Consider the following 14757-nt stretch of genomic DNA (forward strand, 5'->3'; position numbering starts at 1 on the left):
TGGCAACATTTCATTCTTTTTTATGGTTGAGTAATATTCCATATATATATATGTGTGTGTGTGTGTGTGTGTGTGTGTGTGTATACACCACAATTTATTTATCCATTCATTCATTGATGGACACTTAGGTTGTTTCCATATCTTGACTATTGTAAATTATGCTGCAATGAACATGGGGGTGCCTATATATTTTTGAGTTAGTGTTTTTGTTTTCTTCAAATAGGTACCCAGAAGTGGAATTGCTGGATCATATGGTAGTTCTACTTTTAATTTTTTGAGGAACCTCTGTACTGTTGTTCATTGTGGCTGAACCAATTTACATCCCCACCAACAGCGTACAGGGTTCCCTTTTCTCCACATTCTTGCCAACACTTGTTATTTCTTGTCTTTTTGATAATAGCCATTCTGACAGGTGTGAAGTGATACCTCATTGTTGTTTTGATTTGCATTTCCCTGATGATTAGCAATGTTGAGCACCTTTTCATGTATCTCTTGGCCAGCTGTATATCTTCTTTGGAAAAATGTCTATTGGGATCCTCTGCCCATTTTTTAATCCGATTGTTTGTTTGCTATTGAGTTGTATGAGTTCTTTATAATTTTGGGGTATTAGCCCTTTATCAGATATATGATTTTCAAGCATTTTTTTCCCATTCAGTAGTTTGCCTTTTCATTTTGTTGATAGTTTCCTTTGCTGTGAAGAAGATTTTTAGATTGATGTAGTCCCACTTGCTTATTTTTGCTTTTGTTGTTTTTTGCTTTTGGTGTCAGATTCAAAATATCTTTACCAAGGCCTATGTCAAGGAATTTACCATGTATATTTTGTTCTAGGCGTTTTATGGTTTTAAGTCTTACATTCAAGTCTTTAATCCATTTTGAGTTAATTTTTGTATATGGTGTCAGAAAGTGGTCCACTTTCATTCTTTTGCATGTGGCTGTCCAATTTTCTCAGCAACATTTATTGAAGAGACTGTGCTTTTCCAATTGTATATTCTTGGCTCCTTTATCATAAATTAATTGACCATATGTGCATAGGTTTATTTCTACACTCCCTATTCTGTTCCATTGGTCTATGTGTGTTTTTATGCCAATATCATACTGTTTTAATTACTATATCTTTGTAATATAGTTTGAAATTAGGGAGCATGATGCCTCCAGCTTTGTTCTTCTTTCTGAAGATTGCTTTGGCTATTTGAGGTCTTTTATGGTTCCATACAATTTTTAGGATTGTTTGTTCTATTTCTGTGAAAAAAATGCCTTTGGAATTTTGATGGGATTGCATTAAATCTGTATATTGTTTGGGTAGTATGGACATTTTAACAGTACTAATTCTTCCCATCCATGAGCATGGAATATCTTTCCATTTATTTGTATCTTTTTAAATTTCTTTCTTTAGTGTCTCATACTTTTCAATATACAAGTCTTTTACCTCCTTGGTTAAATTTATTCCTACATATTTTACTCTTTTTGATGCAATTATAAATGGAATTGTTTTCTTAATTTCTCATTCTGGTAGTTCGTTATTGGTGTATAGAAATGCAATAGATTTTTGTGTATTGATTTTGTATCCTGCAACTTTACTGAATTTGTTTATTAGTTAAAACAATTTTTTATGGAGCCTTTAACATTTTCTATGTATAATGTCATGTCATCTGCAAATGGTGACAGTTTTACTTCTTCCTTTCTAATTTGGATGCCTTTTATTTCTTTTTCTTGCTTAATTGCTCTGGCTGGGACTTCCAATGCTGTGTTGAATAAAAGTGGAAAGAGTGGGCATTCTTGTCTTTTCCAGATCTTAGAGGAAAAGCTTTCAGCTTTCTACTGTTGAATATGATGTTAGCTGTGGACTTGTTATATATGGCCTTTATTATGTTGAGGTATGTTCCCTCTATAACCACATTGTTGAGAGTTTTTATCATAAATCAATGTTGAATTTTGTCAAATGCTTTTTCTGCATCTATTGAGATGATCATATGATTTTTATCCTTCATTTTGTTAATGTGGTGTATCACATTGACTGATTTTGCAGATGTTGAACCATCCTTGCACCCCTGGAATAAATCCCTCTTGATCATGGTGTATGATCCTTTTAATGTATTATTGAATTTGGTTTACCAATATTTTTTTGAGGATATTTGCATTTATATTCATCAAGAATATTGGCCTGTGATTTTCTTTTCTTGTGGCATCCTTGTCTGGTTTTGGTATGAGGGTAATGCTAGCTTCATATTTTTGGGAACAGTTTCAAAAGGATTGATGTTAATTCTTGTTTGAAATTTTGGTAGAATTTACCAGTGAAGCCATCTGGTCCTAGACTTTTGTTTGTTGAGGTGTTTTTGATTAGTTTTTGATTATTGTTTCAATCTCCTTACTAGTAATTAGTCTGTTCAGATTTTCTATTTCATCATGGTTCAGTTTTGGTTGGTTGTATGTTTCTTGGAATTTATTCATTTCTTCTAGGTTGTTCAGTTTGTTGGCATATAATTGTTTATAGTAGTCTCTTATGATCCTTTGTATTCCTATGGTATCAGTTGTAACATCTCCTCTTTCATTTCTGATTTTATTTATTTGAGTCCTCTTTCTTTTTTTCTTGGTGAGTCTAGCTAAAGATTTGTCACTTTTGTTCATCTTTTCAAAGAACCAGCTCTTGTTTCAGTGTTTAGTTTTGATTTTTAGAATTTCTTTTTTTTGTACATCTTTTTTTTTAGAGTAGTTTTATATTCATAGCAAAATTGAGAAGAAAGTAGAGACATTTCCCATATATACTCTGGCCCCACACATGCAAAGCCTTCCCTAATTATCAACATCCCCCACCAGAGTGGTACATTGGTTACAAGTGATGAACCTACATTGCCACATCATAATCACCCGGAGTCCATAATTTACATTACATTCCACTCTTGGTGTTGTACATTCCTTGGGTTTGGAAAAATGTGTAATGACAAGGATCCATCATTGTAGCATCATACTGAATATTTACCCTGACCTAAAAATCCTCTGCTTCACCGATTCATCCCTCACCCCCCAACTTCTAATAACCACTAATCCTTTTACTGTCTCTATAGTTTTGCCTTTTCCAGAATGTCATATGATTGGAATCATGTAGAATGTAGCCTTTTCAGACTGGCCTCTTTCACTTAGTAATATGCATTTTAGGTTCTTCCATGTCTTTTCATGGCTTGATAGCTCATTTCTTTTTAGTGCTGAATAATATTCCATTGTCTAGATGTACCACACTTTATCCATTCTCTTACTGAAGGACATCTTGCTTGTTTCCAAGTCTTGGCAACCATGAATAAAGCTGCTACAAACACGTGTGAGCCAGTTTTCGTGTGGACATAAGTTTTCACTTCCTTTGGGTAAATACCAAGGAGCATGACTGCTGGATTGTATGGTAAGAGTATGTTTAGTTTTGTAAGAAACCAACAACTGTCTTCCCAAGTGGTTGTACCATTTTGCATTCCTACCAGGAATGAGAGTTCTTGCTGCTCCACATCCTCACCAGCATTTGGTGTTGTCAGTGTTTCAGATTTTGGCCATTCTAATAGATATGTAGTGGTATGTCATTGTTTTAATTTGTATTTCTCTAATGAAATACGATGTGGAACATCTTTTTATATGCTTTTTTGCCATCCGTATATCTTTTCTGATGAGGTGTGTCTGTTAAGGTCTTTGGCCCATTTTTTAGTTGCATTGTTTGTTTTCTTATTGTTTCTTTTAATATTTTGGATAACAGTCCTTGATCAGGTATGTGTTTTGCAAATATTTTCTGCCAGTCTGTGGCTTGTCTTCTCATTCTCTTGATGCATTTTGTTTTCAGTCTATTTTTCTTTCTGTTGTTCAGATGGCATAATTTTTTATTGTTCTGTCTTCAAGTTCACTGATTTTTTCTTCTGTCCCTTCCATTCTGCTGTTGAGCCTATCCATTGAGTTTTTTATGTTGGTTATTGTATTTTACTTCTTAAATTTCCATTTTGTTATATATATCTTCTATTTCTGTGTCAAATCTTTCTCTTTTTTTCTCCAATTTTATTTCTCTGTCTATTTCTTTGCTGAGCCTTTTGTTTGTTGGGAGGTTTTGATTACAGGTTCAATCTCTTATGAGTAATCAGGCTGTTCAGATTTTCTCTTTCATGATGATGCAATCTTGGTAGCTTGTATGTTTCTACAAAACTTACCCATTTCTTCTAGTTTGTCCAATTTGTTGGCATACAATTGTTCATAGTAGTCTCTTACAATCCTTTGTATTTTTTTTCTTTTCGGATGTACATCATATTTCGAATTCTGTGTACATGACATCATGTTCACCACCCAAAAACTAATTATAGTCCATACCCTCACATGTGAGCCTAATCACCCCTTTTGCCCTCGCCTCTTCCCCTTCCCCTATGGTAACCACCCATCCAATCTCCAATGCTATGTGTTTTTTTGTCGTCATTTTTATCTTCTACTTATGAGTGAGATCATATGGTATCTGACTTTCTCCCTCTGACTTATTTCACTCAGCATAATACCCTCAAGGTCCATCCATGTTGTCACAAATGGCCGGATTTCATCATTTCTTATGGCTGAGTAGTATTCCATCGTGTATAAATACCACATCTTCTTTATCCATTCATCCCTTGATGGGCACCTAGGTTGCTTCCATGTCTTGGCTATTGTGTATAATGCTGAAATGAACATAGGGGTGCAAGTATCTTTATGCCTGTGTGTTTTCAAGTTCTTTGGATAACTACCCAGCAGTGGAATAGCTAGATCATGTGGTAGATCTATCCTTAATTTTCTGAGGAAACTCCATACTGCTTTCCATAGTGGCTGCACCAGTTTGCACTGCCACCAGCAGTGAACAAGGGTTCCCTTCTCTCCACATCCTCTCCAACATGTGTTGTTTGCTGTATTGTTAATTATAGCCATTCTGACTGGAGTGAGGTGATACCTCATTGTAGTTTTGATTTGCATTTCCCTGATAGCTAATGATGTTGAGCATCTTTTCATATGCCTGTTAGCCATCCGTATATCTTCTTTGGAGAAATCTCTGTTCAGATCTTTTGCCCATTTTCTAATTGGATTGTTTGTTTTTTTGTTGTTGAGCTGTATTAGTTCATTGTATATTTTGGATATTAACCCCTTATCTGATATATGGTTTGCAAATATCTTCTCCCAATTGTTAGGTTGTCTTTTTGTTTTGTTGATGGTTTCCTTTGCTGTACAGAAGCTTTTTAGTTTGATGTAGTCCCATTTGTTCATTTTTTATTTTGTTTCCCTTGCCCAGTCAGACATGGGACTTGAAAATATGCTGCTCAGACCAATGTCAAAGAGCGTACTGCCTATGTTTTCTTCTAGAAGTCTCATGGTTTTGGGTTTTACATTCAAGTCTCTAATCCATTTTGAGTTGATTTTTGTGCATAGTGTAAGGGAATGTTCTACTTTCATTCTTTTGCATGTGGCTGTCCAGTTTTCACAACACAATTTATTGAAGAGACTCTCCTTTCTCCATCATATGATGTTGGCTACCTTGTCAAATATTAGCTGTCCATAAACACGTGGGTTTACTTCTGGGCTCTCAATTCTGTTCCACTGATCTGTGTGTCTGTTTTTGTGCCAGTACCATCCTGTTTTGGTTACTATGGCTTCATAGTATAATTTGAAATCAGGGAGCATGATACCTCCAGCTTTGTTCTTTTTTCTCAGGAATCCTTTGGCTATTCGGGGTCTTTTGTTGTTCCATATAAATTTTAGGATTCTTTGTTCTATTTCTGTAAAAGATGTTGTTGGAACTTTGATAGGGATTGCATTGAATCTATAGATTGCTTTAGGAAGTATGGACATTTTAACAATGTTAATTCTTCCAATCCAAGAGCAAGGAATGTCTTTCCATTTCTTTGTGTCTTCTTCAATTTCTTTCAACAATGTTTTATAGTTTTTGGTGTACAGATCTTTCATCTCTTTGGTTAAGTTTATTCCTAGGTATCTTATTCTTTTTGTTGCAATTGTAAATGGGATTGTATTCTTAATTTCTCTTTCTGCTATTTCATTGTTAGTGTATAGAAACTCAACCAATTTTTGTATGTTGATTTTGTATCCCGCAAATTGACTGTATTCCTTTATTATTTCTAAAAGTGCTTTAGTGGAATCTTTAGGGTTTTCTTGGTATAAAATCATGTCATCTGCAAAGAGTAACAGTTTCACTTCTTCTTTTCCCATGTGGATCCCTTTTATTTCTTTTTCTTGCCTGATTGCTCTGGCTACGACTTCCAATACTATGTTAAATAAGAGTGGTGACAGTGGGCATCCTTGTCTGATTCCTGTTCTTAGAGGGATAGCTTTCAGTGTTTCCCCATTGAGAATGATATTTGCTGTGGGTTTGTCATATATGGCCTTTATTATGTTGAGGTATTTTCCTTCTATACCCATTTTATTTAGAGTTTTTATCATAAAGGGATGCTGTATCTTGTCAAATGCTTTCTCTGCATCTATTGAGATGATCATGTGATTTTTATTCTTCATTTTCTTAATGTGGTGTATCACATTGATAGATTTGCGGATGTTGAACCATCCCTGCATCCCTCGAATGAAACCCACTTGATCATGATGTATGAACTTTTTAATGTATTGTTGTATTCGATTTGCTAGTATTTTGTTGAGGTTTCTTGCATCGATGTTCATCAGTGATATTGGCCTGTAATTTTCTTTTTTTGTGTTGTCCTTATCTGCTTTTGGTATCAGGATGATGTTGGCTTCATAGAAGGAGTTAGGAAGCTTCCCCTCCTCTTCAATTTTTTGGAACAGTTTGATAAGGATATATATTAAGTCTTCTTTGAATGTTTGGTAGAATTCACCATGGAAGCCATCTGGTCCTGGACTTTTATTTTGGGGGAGGTTTTTGATTGCTGTTTCAATCTCCTTACTGGTGATCGGTCTATTCAAATTTTCTACATCTTCTTGGTCCAGTTTTGTAAGGTTGTATGTTTCTAAGAATTGATCCATTTCTTCTAGATTATCCAATGTGTTGGCATATAGCTTTTCATAGTATTCTCTTATTATCTTTTGTATTTCTGAGGTGTCCATTGTAATCTCCCCTCTTTCATTTCTGATTTTATTTATTTGAGCCTTCTCTCTGTTTTTTCTTGGTAAGTCTAGCTAAGGGTTTGTCAATTTTGTTTATCTTCTTGAAGAACCAGCTCTTGGTTTCATTAATTTTTTCTATTTTTTTTTTGTCTCTATTTCATTTATTTCTGCTCTGATTTTTATTTTCCTTCCTTCTGCCGATTTTGGGCTTTGTTCGTTGTTCTTTTTCCAGTACCTTTAGCTGCAGTTTTAGATTGTCTATTTGGTATTTTTCTTCTTTGTTGAGGTAGGCCTGAATTGCTATAAACTTCCCTCGTAGAACTGCTTTTGCTGTATCCCACAGATTTTGGCATGTCATGTTTTCATTTTCATTTGTCTCCAGGAATTTTTTGATTTCTTCATTGACCCAATCGTTGTTCAGTAGCATTTTGTTCAATCTCCACATTTTTGTGGCTTTTCTGGTTTTCTTTCTGTAGATGATTTCCAGTTTTATACTTTTGTGGTCAGAAAAGATGCATGGTATTATTTCGATCTTCTTAAATTTATTGAGACTTGTTTTGTGGCCTAATATGTGATCAATCCTGGAGAATGTTCCATGGGCATTTGAAAAGAATGAGTATTCTGTGGTTTTGGGATGGAATGTTCTGTATATATCTACTAAGTCCATCTGGTCTAATGTGTCCTTTAAGGCCAGTGTTTCCTTGTTGATCTTCTGTTTGGATGATCTATCCATTGGTGTAAGTGGGGTGTTAAAGTCCCCTACTATTATTGTGTTACTGTCTATTTCTCCTCTTATGTCTGTTAATAATTGCTTTATATATTTAGGTGCTCTTATGTTGGGTGCATAGATATTTACAAGTGTTATATTTTCTTGTTGGATTGTTCCCTTTACCATTATGTAGTGCCCTTATTTATCTTTTATTACAGTTCTTGTTTTAAAGTGTATTTTGTCTGATATAAGTATTGCTACCCCCGCTTTCTTTTCTTTGCCATTTGCATGGAATATCTTTTTCCATCCTTTTACTTTCAGTTTGTGAGTGTCTTTAGGTCTGAAGTGTGTCTCTTGTATGCAGCATATACATGTGTCTTGTATTTTTATCCAATTGGCCACCCTATGGCATTTAATTGGAGCATTTAGTTGATTGACATTTAAAGTAGCTATTGATAAATATGTATTTATTGCCATTTTGTCACTTTTTTTTTTCTGGGTGTTTTAGTAGTTCTTCTCTGTTCCTTTCTTTTTCTCTTGCTCTCTTCTCTTGTGGCTTAATGGCTATCTTTAATAATATGTTTGATTTCTTTTGTCTTACTTTTTTTCCTGCTTGTTATAGGTTTCTGATTTGTGGTTACCATGAGGATCCTATTTAATATACTATGCATATAACAGTGTATATTGAGTAGATAGACTCTTTAGCTTGACCTCTTTCTAAAAGCTCTACTTTTTCACTCCCCTCCTCCCACATTATGTTTTTCACATCATATATAGTCTCTTGTTTAGTGTGTGTCTATTCATTACCCTCTTATCATTGAAATAAGTGATTTTAGTACATTTGTCTTTTAACCTTCATATTATGTTCACAGGTAGTTGATCTGCTGCCTTTACTATATTTTTACCTTACAAGTGATTTTATTGCCTGGTTTTTTGTTATTGTTGTTTTGGGGTTTTTTGATAATTTTTTTTATCTCTATTTGTAGTCATTGCTTTCCCACTTAAATAAGTCCCTTCAGCATTTCTTGCAGAACTGGTTTCTTGGTAATAAACTCCTTTAATTTTTGCTTGTCTGGGAAGCTCTTTATCTCTCCTTCCATTCTGAATGACAACCTTGATGGATAGAGTATTCTTGGCTGTAAGTTTTTTCCTTTTAGCACTTTAAATACATCATGCCATTCTCTTCTCACCTGTAGGATCTTGACTGAGAAGTCCACTGATAGCCCGATGGGCTTCCCTTTATATGTCACTTGTGGCCTTTCTCTTGCTGCTCTTTTAGGAGTCTCTCTTTGTCTTTAATTTTGGACATTTTGATTATAATATGTCTTGGTGTGGGCCTCTTTGGGCTTATCTTGTTTGGAGCTCTCTTTGCTTCCTGAACTTGGATGTCTGTTTCCTTCCTCAGGTTAGGAAAATTTTCCTCTATTATTTCTACAAATAAATTTTCTGCCCCTTTGTCTCTCTCTTCTCCTTCTGGGACCCCTATAATCCGAATGTTAGCATGCTTGATATTGTCCCAGAGTTCCCTTACATTGTTCTCATTCTGTCTAATTCTTTTTTCTCTTTTCTGTTCTGCTTGGGTGATTTCCTCTAGTCTTTCATCTAGCTCGCTGATCCGTTCTTCTGCTTCCTCTACTCTGCTATTGAGACCCTCTAGTGAATTTCTCATTTCGAGTATTGTATTCTTCATTTCTGATTGTTTCTTTTTTATCTTCCAGTTCTTTGCTGATGTGCTCACTGTGTTCATCCATTCTTCTCCGCATATCTGTGAGCATCCTCATGATATTTCGTTTGAACTCTTTGTCGAGTAGGTCGCTAGTTTCTGTTAGTTTCACTTAGTCCTTTTTCTGGGGTTTTGTACTGTTCCCTTGCTTGGAAAGTATTCCTTTGCCTCCTCATTATGCCTCTTTCTCTGTGCTATTTTCTTGGTAGTAGGTGAGTCGACTAAGTCTCCTGATCTTGGAGAAGTGGTCTTATGTATGAGATGCCTTATGAGGCCCAGCAGTGTGCTTCCCTCTCGTCACCAGTCCATAAGAACCAGGAGTGACCCCTTTGTGGGCTACTTCTGTCCTTCTGCTGTGGCAGGGTTGTTCCCTCTGCAGGTACCCAGGGAGTCTGATCTTTCCTCTCCTGGTCAGCTGTTTATAAATCTGGTTTGGGGAGCTTCAGCACTGTTGGCTACAAAGTCTATCAGCACTCTCTTATTGCAGTTTTCCTCTTAATTGGGTTGGTACCCAGTGTAACTGGTTGCTAGGCTCAGGGGCGTACAGCTGTGATAGGCCTCAGGCCAACAAGGCTGTTGTCAGTTCTCTTAGGAGTGCAGCTGAGTGGGGCTAGCCCTTGGCATGGGAGCGCTCAATTGTTTCAGGCTTTGGAAGGTGGGGCTGATCCTTTTTATGTCTATTTGTGAAGCACAAGTTTTCTGCTGCTGATAAGCCTCACCCCCCACAGGACCACATACACTGTCAACACAGTCCTGGTCTGTGCACTCTTCTCAACCCCCTGGAGAGCACCCCAATGCCACACCCCAGAGGCCCCCACCTCTCCACCAGTGCCCCCCACAGTTCACCTGGTCCTCACACAGGCCCTGCCCCACAGAGGCAGAAACCCTTTCCTGCCTGCAGAGAACCAAGGCACCCAGTCAATGCAGGCTGAAAAGTAGCCTTAAGGCTTGCCATTAGGTGGGGCCAGTCCCCAGGGTGGGTCACCTGTCCTGGCTGAACTGGATTAAATCTGTGCTCTAGTGGGCATGGCAGACCCCTGGGCCAACAGCCCAAGGGATGAACCCCAGTGGCCCCCACCGGTGTCCGTATCAGCATGCCTGGACCAGCTCAGAACAATGGCCCCCACCAATGTCTCAGTCTCCAGAGAGGTCCCTCCTCTCACCAAGATGCCCCCAGAGCCAACCAGGTGAGTCTTGTTTCACCAAAGGACTGTCAGCCTTCTCTCTGGTGATTTTAGGTTGCTGCAATGAGTGAGTTTGTGCATGGGCCCTTTAAGACCCGGGTCTTTTCGGCTTTCGGCCGATAGGTTTTCTGGGGGTGTCCCTGCTGCAGTCAATAGCCAGCAAAGCCAGACAGTAAGACCCCCGTCTCAGTTGGGCTGAGTCCGAAGGATGCTTATAGCCGTATCGCCCCCACTCCGGACCTCACTCCTCCAGGGAGGGCTGCATACCTTAGGGTGGCTCCCGCCTGGCCAGCTGAGAAGCTCCACTGCTCCCAAAGGTGGCTTTTTTCCTCTCCATCTGTAATTACTGCCTCTTCTGCCTTCATCAGGACTGTCCCTCATCATGGGGGCTCTTCTTATCCAGTTTTCAGTTTTCAATCCAGGGTAATTTTTCCAAAAATTGTTGTAACCTGATTGTGTTCGTGGGAGGAGATGAGTTCAACATCTGCTCACACCGCCATCTTGATGAGATCTCAATCCTTTGTATTTCTGAAGTATCAGTTGTAACTTCTCCTCTTTCATTTCTGATTTTATTTATTCTCCTCTCCCCTTGCCAGAAACACAAGAGAATTCTTCTCCAGTCTTCACAGTGAGAATCTGATAGGGCTCGTGAAGGTAAAACTCATGAAAGTGGGGAACCACCCAAGACTGGCACCCCTTGGAGTTTTTAGGTCTTAAGCTAATTCACACTGAGCCTCTTGCAGTCTGTCAATTACAGTTGTAAAGTGTTCTTACTGATACTTCAGCTGCAAGCTTCTGCTCCTGGTAAGCTATGGTTCTCTGTATCTACCTGTCTGTCTCTCCATCTTTCAGACGAGCAGTTTGCCTTGTAACCTCAATTCTCTGATGGATCTAAAAAGTGTTGATTTTAAGTTTGTTCAAGTTTTTTCTTGTGAGTATGAGAATGACCAGTTCCAAGCTCTTGATATGTCAAACCAGAAACTGGAAGTATATACATTTATTTTTAAATTTTCAAAACACATCTAGAATAAATTAATCTTTCTGAGTTTTTGGCTAACCTTAAAATACCTGTGAGCTGTGTGACCTTGTACAATTTCTTTAATCCATCTCTTCACCTATAAAACAAGCATAATATACCTACTCTGCTGGATTGTTATAAGACCTAATTGAGATAGGTAAAGCAACTAACACAGTGCATGGCTCATATATGTTTAATAAATGTTAGCTTTAGTTATTATGGCATTTATCTTCATCAGAATCCTAATCCTTGAAAACAGACAAAATATATAGTATTACCCAATTTAGAATAAGAAGAATCATAAGAAAAGGGTCTCTTTCCCTATGGTCAGTTTGTGGTTGAGTCAGGACCAGAATCTGGCTAGGACTGCTGCTGGCTTCCATGGCCCTGATGCTGTTACAGTACCCCTGTTTCTTAATGCCAGATAGCAAATTGCCTGCCCACATTTATTGAAATCTGTCAGATCTCAATTTTACTCCGATGAGAGCAGTCCCAGGGACTACACAGCTGTCTATCCCACTCTGATGCATTTGTGGGTTTGCCTGCAGAAAGCATGATGGTTACAAATAGAAGGGATTAGAATGATATAGAAATGCAGCCTGTTATCATAGAAACAGACATGTGACACTCGTAGTGCTCTAAGTAGGTGTGAAAAAGGTTCTGAGGCATATAGAGAAAATAAGTCAATATGTCTAAAAGGTTATAGAACTCAGCAGAGGTTACTGCTTTTGCTTTGGGTCAAGATGCTCATATCTAGTATGGGATAGTTCTAGCTCCCTGGCATTATCTCTCTAGAAGCTGGAAAACTACAGTGGCCTCAAGCAAAAGAAATGGGTATGGTAGATATAGAGCCAGGGCTTAGAGGTCCACGTTGAAACTCATAAGAATTATTTATTGGCCATGGTGAGCTATATTAGAACAAGAAGGAACTCCTATACTGCTGTGATGATGTACTCACTAACACTTGTGGGAAATGTGATGCAATCTAATGGCAATCTTATCTATACTTGTTTAGCCTCATTTTTTTCCAAGGGATCTGCCAAATGTCCACTGAGTAGATGCTCTCCTTCAGCGTTTCTGCGACACAAGAAGGAGTGGAGGAAAAGCCTGGCTTTGAGCCCCTGTTGCTCTCAGCACTCTTCATATCATGGTCATTTTGGAAAATAAAAATAAAAATTTTAGTTAGCTCCCTACCTCACTCTGTATACCAAAATCTGTACTAGATTAAAGATTTAAATATTAAAAAATGAAATCATGAAAGAACTAGAAAAAATAGTTACCTATACAATGCTGATATATCCATATTAAAAATGATTATATAGAAATGTAGCTACTGACAGAAAAAAGTTATCAAACAACATTTTTATTTGATCCTACTTTTAAAAAATACATATTTATATGCATAGAAAATTTCTAGATATGCATAAAAATATTAATAGTGGTTAATTGTGGGTAGTTTAATAAGCTATTTTTTCTTTTTGCTCTCCTTTTTTATGAACTATGCATGCATTTATGTACATATAATGAATAGATATTTATGGTATAAAAGTAATAGAAGTTTGGGGCCAGCCCCATGGCATAGTGGTTAAGTTCATTGCGCTCCACTTCAGCGCCCCAGGTCCGTGGGTTCAGATACTGGGCACGGGCCTACACCACTCGTCAGCCATGCTGTGGTAGCAACCCACATATAAAGTGGAGGAAGATTAGCATGGATGTTAGCTCAGGGCTGATCTTCCTCAAGCAAAAAAAGAAGGAGATTGGCAACAAATGTTAGCTCAGGACTAATCTTCCTCAGCAAAATAAATAAATAAATAAAAGTTTAAAAAAATGTTTAAACCTCCCTTTCCCTCTTTTCACATGTGGATTTGGGTCAAACTTCCTCTGGGAAGTTTTTTTTCTCACCTAGCCAGTATAATTCCTTAAGTCTCCCCTCTAGTATTTTCCTATCCAGCTGTAAGTTCTTTGAGGATGGAGTTGTGTTTCATTATTTACTGTGCTACCTTCCATAGGCGTGCTCAGTAAGGACTGGTTGCTTGGTCATGGTCTGATTTCCTCAAAGCCTGCTTTGAAGTCTGATGTAACAATGCTAACCCTTTAACCAGCTGAAATTGTCAGAAACTTGGCCAGGGCCAGTCTCTGCTCCTTCCAGCACAACTTGTCTATGAGGGCAATGTGGCTGCAATGGCTGTCATCCCACTGCTCTTCTAGGCTGAGGTGGCTGATGGGACTGGGCCTTTCTATGTAAATCCTTCCCCAAATAACCTTCTTGTTCAAGGAGGTAGCCCTTCTCAGGTTGAGTTGCTGCCTCTTAGTCAGTAGTATCTATGTAGCTGTGCTTCCTTTCCAGAACCTCCATGCACATTCTCAAGAACTCTCAATGCTGTTTAAAAAAAAAAATAAAGGATAAGCAGCAAAGAAAGAAGACAAAGGAGTGGGAGGAGAGAAAAGGAGAAAAAACAAGGATAATAGAATGGAGATTCATGACCTTAAGTGCAGCAGGTTGCTAAATCCAAACTAAAATAACCCCTGCACATAATAATACCTACTGTTAGACATGAAATTACTTTGTCAGGGAAGTCTACACAGGCATTGGTTTTCCAGGTACCTGTGCAAGCTCTGATGGTCACACTGGCAGCCTTCCACGTTAGAGACTTTATTGACTTCTGACTGACCCTGCTCGGGTAGAACATCTGATAGAGCCTGCTCTTAGAGGTAAAGATCATTTCAGGCTTGTTGCAAGGATAAAATGAGATGATAGATGGAAACAGGGCTTATAAACTATAAAACAATATACAAATGCTTGGTGTTCTTTTTGTAAGTTCCTGAGGACAACGATAGTGGTTTAATGTTGTCCAATAGAGTCTTCATGGGAGTTTGGAACAGATTTTAAATCTCTATATCTAAAGAAAATCAAATCTACCTACAGAATGAAGAGAATTGAGTCCCCAGGAGGAAAAAACATGTCTGGGAGATACATAAACTGTGTATGTCTGGGGAGTGGTTGTCACCTAACTATATGAGAAAAGCCTTGTGCTTTCTGAGAGCCCTCAACTGATTA

The 14757-nt window shown here is 37.8% G+C and overlaps 1 protein-coding gene across 4 annotated transcripts in view; it reads left to right on the forward strand.

Annotated features, from left to right (window-relative positions):
- EDA (ectodysplasin A) overlaps window positions 1-14757 on the forward strand; it is a 366072-nt gene that overhangs the window by 334481 nt on the left and 16834 nt on the right. The window lies entirely within an intron of this gene.

Source organism: Equus asinus, chromosome X (assembly GCF_041296235.1).
Source record: "Equus asinus isolate D_3611 breed Donkey chromosome X, EquAss-T2T_v2, whole genome shotgun sequence".
Classification (NCBI taxonomy): Eukaryota; Metazoa; Chordata; class Mammalia; order Perissodactyla; family Equidae; genus Equus; species Equus asinus.